Source organism: Macaca nemestrina, chromosome 5 (assembly GCF_043159975.1).
Source record: "Macaca nemestrina isolate mMacNem1 chromosome 5, mMacNem.hap1, whole genome shotgun sequence".
In the NCBI taxonomy this organism is placed as follows: Eukaryota; Metazoa; Chordata; class Mammalia; order Primates; family Cercopithecidae; genus Macaca; species Macaca nemestrina.
In genome coordinates, this window is record NC_092129.1 from 94454603 (window position 1) to 94464169 (window position 9567).

A 9567-nucleotide genomic window follows, 5' to 3' on the forward strand; every position below is an offset into this window, starting at 1 on the left:
AATCCTTCCAGTGACACCATTCTTTACTTCCCACCAAAGATAATTAAAGCACCCTCTTAATTGTTGGGACAATAGGAAGAACAGAATACCTTTAATAATATAAAAATGTTGGTGAAATTGTTTTAATTTTCCTATATCTCTCTTGCTTTCTTTCAATGTACTATGAATCTTTATTCATATTCAGAAATATTTTGTCAGGGTCAAGACCAGGCCAGTGATTCAATTATTTATTTCAAAAATTAAACATGTTCAAATAATCATTGAGATAAACTAATTTTATACTGAGAATTATTCTGAAAAAAGTATCCTGCTTGGTTCTCGTTACATTTCTTAACTGTTTTAGGAAGTATTTAGACCGCAAATAGTAATTTTGCTAATATATGCTATTTCTCAGCTGAATATCTCTTGAGAATTGCACTTAAGATGCAGTAATTATTTTTGTCATTTTTAAATAAATCAGTACAATCCATATTTAGTGTTACTGACAGTGCTGTAAGCAATTAAAAAGACAAATATTGTTGATAGCTATATTTTGAAAACGACTGTTTTTTTTTTTTTTTAATTCCACACTGTTTACAATTTTTCTCGGTGTCCACAGTATCCCTGGTGTGCAACTGCAAAAATGTAGGCTCAAACCTCCTTAAGCATTACTTTGCAGAACCCACTGGTGGTTAGAATGACCTCTTTCACCTTGTCAAAAGGACAAACTTGTCAAGCTCACAGTAGTCAATACTCTGAAGAGCATCCCTTCAGTTCAGAGACATGGACCAAGCAGGGACTTTGGAGTGCAGGTGCTGAGATGTGTGGGCTTGACAGAGACAAATAGTACCAGGACTCACCAGCTGATCAAGGACGAGGGGACATCCGGCCTCTGAAGCTGAAGCCCACTTAGATTTCTCCTATATCACTTAATGATGTGAGAAGAGACTTAATTCTTTGAAGTTCCTGATTTAAGGAGCTGAAGAGCAAAGGAAGCCTTTTGCTTGATCTGATCCTTGTTATTAAAAGAAGCAGAGGAGATAAAACACTTTCTATTTTTATCGATTGATGTATTTTGAGGTCAGTATTTTAGTCTGTTCATCTATACCTTGCCCTCTGCCCTCATTTCAAAGTACTTATTCACTTCTGATTAGAATTTCAATTAATTTGCTGAAATATACTTTAACTGATTACAGTTAACTCTTTCCAAATTGAAAGAGACTTTGCTTTATTTCAGTAGGGCTGTTCATTATCACTTATGTTGCTCTTCAATTTAATTAAGAATTCCAATTGAAAAAAATCTCTGAAAATTTACTGACATAAATTAATTTAGTTTGACATCTGTTCCAAAGTAAGTTGGAAATCAGAATCTTCTCTCTTCCCAAACATAGTTTATTCTCTAGTGTCTTTCAAAAAATTTTTATGAAATGAAGTTCTTTGCTCTTAGATTCACTTTGTACCCTAAATATTAAATAATATTGATAGAAATGTAATTTTATATTATAGAATTCCAATGACCTTCTGAAAATTTCTGCAAATTCCCAACGCAAAAATGAGATGCATCTTATGGTTCCCTCTGTCTTTGATCTCATGCTCCTGCTGACTTATTTTAGTTTGGGGATCTTATTTTCTGTCCAGGGCATGATACTTCCTTTTTTAAGGGTATAGACAGAAATGTAGTATTGAATCCTCCTCCACAAATGCTTCAGTTTCACAAGTCATTTATGTGAAGTAGTTACATTGTCCAAAGGTTTTATAATAATGGGGAGTTTTAGAACATAAGCATGCTAACACCACCATGGTATTAGACATCGTATTTTAATTTTTTTTTCATTGATTAAATCTGCCATCTTATATGGGCATGGTTCCTAGTGCCCCAAAACAATTACAATAGCATCAAAGACTGCTGATCACAGGTTACCATAACAAATATAATAATGATGAAAAAGCTTGAAATATTGTGAGAATTACCAAAATGTCACACAGACACAAAATGAGCACCTCCCATGGATGAAATGGTGCCAACATACTTGCTTGACACAGGGTTGCTACAAAACTTCAAATATTTTGGAATAATTTGAACTTTTATTATAGATTAAAGAGTACACGTAAAGGTTTGTTACATGGGTATACTGTGTGACACTCAGGTTTGGGGAACAAATAATCCCATCACCCAGGTAGTGAGCCTAGTACCCAATAGGTTGTTTTCCAGCTCATGGCCCCCTCCTACCCTCCCACATGAAGTAGTCGGCAGTATCTATTGCTCTCATCTTTATGTTTATGTGTATTCAGTGTTTAGCTTCCACTTATAAATAAAAACATGCAGTATTGGGTTTTCTGTTCATGTGTTAATTCGCTTAGAATAATGACCCTGAGTTCCATCCTTGTTGCTGCAAAGGACATAATTGCATTTTTTATGGGTACATAGTATTCCATGGTATATATGTACCACATTTTCTTTCTCCAATCCACTGTGATGGACACCTAGGCTGATTCTATGTATTTGCTATTGTAAATTGTGCTGTAATGAACACATGGAGGCATGTGTCTTTTGATCAAATGACTTATTTTCCATTGGGGATATACCCACTAATGAGATTGCTGGGTTGAATGGTCTTTCTGTTTCGAGTTATTTGAGAAACCTCCAAGCCACTTTCCACAGTGGCTGAACTAGGTCACATACCCACCAACGGTGTGTAAACATTCTCTTTCTCCACAGCCTCACCAGCATCTGTTATTTTTTGACTTTTCAATAATAGCCATTCTGACTTGGTGTGGGATGATATCTCATTGTGGTTTTGATTTACATTTCTCTCAGGATTAATGATGTTAAGCATGTTTTAAATGTTTGTTGGCCATTGGTATGTCTTTTTCTTGAGAAATGTCTGTTCATGTCCTTTGCCCATTTTTTAATGAGATTGTATATTTTTTGCTTGTTGATTTGTTTAAGTTCCTTGTAGATTCTGGATATTAGACACTTGTCAAATACATAATTTTTGAAAATTTTCTCCCATTCTATAGGCTGTTTATTCTGTTTGTAATTTCTTTGGCTGTAAAGAAGCTCTTTAGTTTAATTAGGTCTCATTTGTCAATTTTTATTTTTATTGTGACTGCCTTTGGGGATTTAGCCATAAATCCTTTGCCAACGTCAAGAAGGGATTTGTTCTAGGATTTCTATAGTTTGGGGTCTTATATTTAAATTTTTAATCCATCTTAAGTTAATTTTGTATACAGTGAGAAGTAAGGATCCAGTTTATTCTTCTGCATATATCTAGATAGTTATCCAGAACCATTTACTCAATAGGGAGTCCTTCTCCATTGCTGATCACTGATTTTGTCAAAGATCAGACGTTGCAAGTGTGCAGGTTTATTTCTGGGTTTTCTACTCTGTTCCACTGATCTACGTGTCAGCTTTTGTCCAAAGTGCTGTACTTCTCTGAAATCAATTTCCTCACCCTTCTCATTTTCCTCATGGCTTTGTCCTGTCTCCAAACTACTATTCATTTTATAATGCAGAAAAAATTATATATCATTCTTTATTTAACTTTAGCTTATCCATTTCTATGTGGCCTCAACTCTTAGACGACTTGTCATCATTATAATTAGAAAACAATGACTTTTTGTCCTAAATTAGAACACTTTCTTCTTTCAAAAAGAAATAACTATTAACTATGAAGAGATTTTTTATTTCAAAAATTAACATATTCTACCCTAGATGATCAGAGACTCTGATTGCCTGATTACCAATATTAATTCTCTTAGAGGCATTCACTGCCAATTTTATATTTAAGTTAACTGTAATAGAAGTTAGGTCTAAGAAAAAGTAGTACTTTGTGTTTCTCCTTGTTTTATCTTTTATTTGACTTTCAGCCTGAAGGACAGCAACACATTTTATTTCCAGCATTGTCACTGGGCTCACAGTCAGTTGTTGTGACAGTACAACTACTAACATCAGTATCAATATCTTCCCTGGGAGTACAGCAAAACTAGACTCTTACCTTTGGGAAGACTTGGTCCCTGTCAGTTGTTTTTAAGTTCAAACACATGCTTTGTGAGAAGCTGCAGATTCTGTAAGCAAAACCTGTCTTCTTGAAATGAAGACTATCAGTGCAGATGGTCTACCTTTAAATGATATCTGATTCCTTCTTCACACCTCCCCATGTTTTAATTATGCTGTTGTTTCCCAGAATATAACATGTTTTTCATGAATACCTGACTGCTGCTACTGCAGCTGACACTCTTCCCATGATAGGTAGCAAGTTATGAAGCAGTGACTACAGAGAAGCTACTTGTGGAGTGCTGACTACCTGTATGCAACCATTCTTGTTCATTTCTCCATAAAGCTTAAGCACATAAAACTAAGCCCTATTTTTATAACTTGATGTTGGTCATGATTTCCCTTATATGCAGCTATTAAGTATCGGAGCTAATAACTCAAATATAACTGTATGTGCCAACCACTTAGAATAAAATTTATTGGGAATAGCTTCCATTTTCCAAGTTAATCTTTCTAGTTACAACTTCCTGAAATTCATGATTTTATTTTTTAAAATTGAACTCTACTACATATACAAATAGAATGATTCTGGAAAAATTACATAGTTTCTGGAAGTCTCTCTTTCCTCAGTTTTAAAACTAGAATAATAAAGCAGGTTTCTAAGGACTGTATTATATATGAAATCATAGCATGTATGGAAAGCAAAGTCATTAGCTCAAATGCCCACACAAACGAAGCTGGTCACATGAATTAGTAAATCCAGACAATGTAAGGGACAAGGCATTTGGATATTCTTGGAAACCCATAATACATAAAGATACTCAGATACAACATGAGTTTTGCTATACAAAATATTAAAGAAGAAAATCTGGCCACAAATCAGGTGTTACTTATAAAAATACTTAGTATGCAAGAGAATAAAAAATGTTAGCTTCTTCTTCACTTCCACTTTCCTTCTACTTCTTACCTTGACCTATTGTTGACCCAGTCCGATAAGTCATAACAAAGAGAAAAATAAAGATGGCTAAAGCATTGTCATGTCTTTTAAGTTTACTAAATCTCCTGGGAAGACGCACAAAAGCATAAAAAGTCAAGAACAATAATGGAACTATAAACCAATGTTTCCTCAAACAATGAAAGCACAATGGAAGGATTTATTTGGTGGGATCGTAAGGGAAGGTTTCATAGACACACTAGCATTAGAGCTAGGTCTTGCATAAAATAAGGAAGCTGATGGGAAAAAAGGGTCAAGGACATCCAAAATTACAGGAACCATTTGTGCAAAAAAATAAAATAAAATGAACATATGTGGTAGTGATTCACCAACCTTAGGGTCTCACACTAAACTAATTATACATCCATAGAGTACGTTCTGCAGGCCAGAAGAAAACTAGATAAATGCTTACCTGGAATCTTTAATTATTCAGCAATATGTTGAACTCCTAATGCCTCTACCAAAGATTTATTTCCAGCATCTAAAGTAATTTGAAAGGTTGTTTTATTAAATTATATATTAAATTTTAAAAACTCTAAAACTCAGCATATTTTAATGAGTTTCAAAAATATAATAATTTGGGGGGAATTCTTTGGGGATAATCTGTAATTACTATTGGCATTATTTCTCTTCTCATTCATGCCAGAGGGCACCAGCATTCAATGTTAGCGATTTTGTTCTTTGACTTTCTAATGGTTTACCGTTTTGTGTCATGATCTTATTAACTCAGACGTGGACTGTTATAATATACCCTCAACCTCTTTGTCTCCTTCAATCTACCCTGAATTCATATTTCAAAAACATAATTTTGATTTTATTATTTTGCTGCTCAACATTTGTTTCATAGGCAAATAATATTTGCCTATGGCTCAAACTATCAGCATGATGGTTTATGTACTGATACATAAATGAGAATAGGAATGAATAAGATATGAGAAAAGCAGAACAAGAAGAGTGTTGGTTTAGGGTCACTAGAACCTTCTGAATTTAAAGCAATTTCAACAGTTACTTTTGTATGACTTTAGAAACTACCCAACATTTTTCAGTTTGGGTTTCCACAACTAATCAATCATTTTTTAAGAGTTGTTTGAAGTGTTGTGGTGAAGAATAGAGATAATGTAATAGATACTCCAGTGTTTGTGGAAATGAACAGAACTGCACTTGGCTGAATTGACAAGTTCTGGCAGCAGAAAAAGAGAATTTCAGAAAAAATGTCCCAAAAGAGACAACAAGACCCGGAGGTATTCATAAAGAGAGCTTCCAGGAGGTAAACAGGGCACCAGCAGAGATTGGCAGCAGGTAATAGGAAGAAAGGACAAAAGTCAGGGGATGGGTACCGGGGAGATAGCCTTGTAAGAAACAGATTTAGGGAGTCTACTATCTGGAAGAAAGGATCCAGATAAGTGATTAATTAAAGTCAGAAATTTCAGCAGATAAATGGTAACCCAGTGTCAGCAAATGGAGTTGTCAGGGTACAATTCAAGTACTAGAAGGCTAAGACAAAACGTGAACCAGTTACAAGACTGACCTAATCCCTGATCCTAACTTCTTAAGTCATGAATATAGGCACCTTTAGAGTTCCCCTACTTCGGAGGATTGTTTCCTTCAGAGCCCAGGGGTAGTAGAATCAGTACCATCAGGGCAATGACACCTGGAATCAATTTTATTACCCTGGGAGTGCTTGGACTAGTGCAGAGATAGAGATCCAATCCAGACTCCTAGGATGCTTTTTTATTAAGTTTGAACTGGACACTCTAAGGTTTTCTTAATAGTTTGAGATTTACAAATATTATTTTCATTTATAAAGGAGATTTTCATATAAACTGTGTAACCCGTGTGGACTCAAAAAGTCAAATGTATTCTTTTTTTTTTTTTTTTTTTTTTTTGAGATGGAGTCTTGCTCAGTAGCCCAGGCTGGAGTGTAATGGCGTGATCTCGGGTCACTGCTGCAAACTGGCTCCCGGGATCAAGTGATTCTCCCGCCTCAGCCTCCCGAGTAGCTGGGATTACAGGCACCTGCCGTCGTGCCAGGCTACTTTTCGTATTTTTCTAGAAATGGGGTTTCACCATGTTGGCCAGGCAGGTCTTAAATTTCTGACTTCAAGTGATCCGTCCACCTCGGCCTCCCAAAGTGCTGGGATTACAGTCTTGAGTCATCGCTCCCAGCGAAAGTCATATGTATTCTTAAAGAGGACACTGTAAAGCAATGGTCTACAGAGAAGAAGATACTTGTATATCTGAGCTTCCAACTTTGTGATTCGTATTGGAAATAAAGAAAGCTGCACCCAGAAAATTTAGACTGAGCTTGTTTAAGAAAATCCTTAGTATGTTCTAAGCACTTTCATTTACCCCATTTTACAGATGCAGAAGCTGAACAAATCAAGTTTAAGTAATAGACTTCAGTTCATGCATATAGAAAGTAGAATAACCAGAATTTGAACTCGGAAAATATGTGTGGAAAACTCCATATTTGTAATTTCTATACCATCTGTCTATTTTCTTTAGTGATTAGTGTTCATTAGAAAAAAAAAAAGCAAATACATTTCAATGCTAAACAAAAATAACTCCAGATGCATATTTCTTGCATAATATCTTAACAACTATTTGTGTAGCTCATGATTCTGTCGGTCAGCTGAGTGGTTCTTTTGGTCTGAATAGGCTCATATGATCTTTATGGAGCACACTCAGGTGAACCATCTGAAACACATCACTCCCATGTCTGACAGCTGATAGGCTCTTGGCCAGAGTGTCTTCATTCTCTTCCACATGGTCTCATATCCTTTAACAGGTTAGTTCAGGTTTACTTCCATGGGGTTGTCAGGATTCCAGTGCACCAAAAGAGAGTAAGCCCCTATGGGAAATTTATTTGTATTTATTTGTTTATTTTTGAGATGGAGTCTCGCTCTCTCTCCAGGCCAGAGTGCAATGGCGTAATCTTGGCTCACTGCAACCTCTGCCTCGTGGGTTAAAGCAATTCCCCTGCCTTGGCCTCCCGAGTAGCTGGGATTATAGGCACCTGCTACCTCATCCAGCTAACTTTAGTATTTTTAGTAGAGACGGGGTTTCACCATGTTGGCCAGGATGGTCCCAATCTCTTGACCTCGTGATCTACCTGCCTCGGACTCCCAAAGTGCTGGGATTACAGGCGCAAGGGAAAATTCTTTCCAAGACACTACATCAGAGTTCTAAAACTGGGGCAATTCCTCCAACTTGCAAGGGATATTTGACAATGTCTGGAGAAACATTTTTAATTGGCACAATGAGAGGCTTGCCAATGGCATCTAGTTGGTAGAAAGCAGGATGCTAAATATTCTATAATGAATAGGACAATCCTCTTCAACACAAAATTATCCAGTCCAAAATGTCAGCAGAGAAATCCTGATCAATTTGGGTCACAATTGTTAATGTTCAATTAGCCAAAGAAACTCATATGGCCAACACAATTTCAAGGACTAAAGAAATAGATTCCATCTCTTGCTGAAACGTGAATTTTTGGTTATTTTAGCAACCATTAAAGGTGATGTGTTACTTGACAAAAGCAGAAAGATTTTTTTAAATGAGGAAATAAGAGGCCAAAATGGTAAAGAAAGAAAATAAGATGAAAAGAAAGGAGGAGGAGGAGGAGGAAGAACAAAGTGGAAGGGAATAACAGAATTAAAAAGTATTTAGCAGGACAGCAAACCTGGGGAGATTTTCATTAATATTTTGCTCTTATATAATCAGACTTCATTGTACTCTTATGTGATTATGTGTTATCTTTTTATAGCCTTTAAAAGATGCTTGTCTGGCTGGACATGGTGGCTCACACTTATAATCCCAGCACTTTGGGAGGCCAAGACAGGTGGATAACTTGATGTCAGGAGCTCGAGACCAGCCTGGGCAACATGACAAAACCCCATCTCTACTAAAAATAGAAAAATTAGCTGAGCGTGGTGGTGTGTTTCTATAGTCCCAGTTACCTGGGAGGCTGAGGCATGAAAATTGCTTGAACCTGGGAGGCAGAGGTGGCAGTGAGCTGAGATTGAGCCACTACACTCCAGCCTGGGTGACAGAGTGAGACCTTGCCTCAAAAACCAAAAAAAAAAAAAAAAAAAAGAAGAAGAAAAAAAAAGAAAAAAAAATCCTGCCTTTTGAGTGCATTTTCATGTATGTAAGACACAAAAATAATCTACACCAATAGAACAACATTAACCTGTATATACACAGTATTTAAGGACTTGGCATGAAAAATAATTGCAATTGAACAATAAACCTGTCCAGAATAATTACTGAGATATTTGTATAGTTCATTAGCCAGAGATCTATCCTTATATTTTGTCTCTATAAATGTAATTATTGCAAAGAAACTAAATTAAAATGAACTTTTCTTATTGAAAGATCAATAGTTTGACCATATCATAAATAGAGACTTTCCTAAGGTAATTGGTTTGTTACATCTGTTGTGTTTTGAAACCGTTCTTTAAATCTTGGTCTTTTTTAATTAGGAAGAAGAAACAGAGAAAAAGTAAAGAGAATATTGCTATCTCAACTATCTACTACTGTTTTAGAAACTTCAAGGACACAATTTTTTTTTTTTTTTTAGTTTTGATGCGTAATG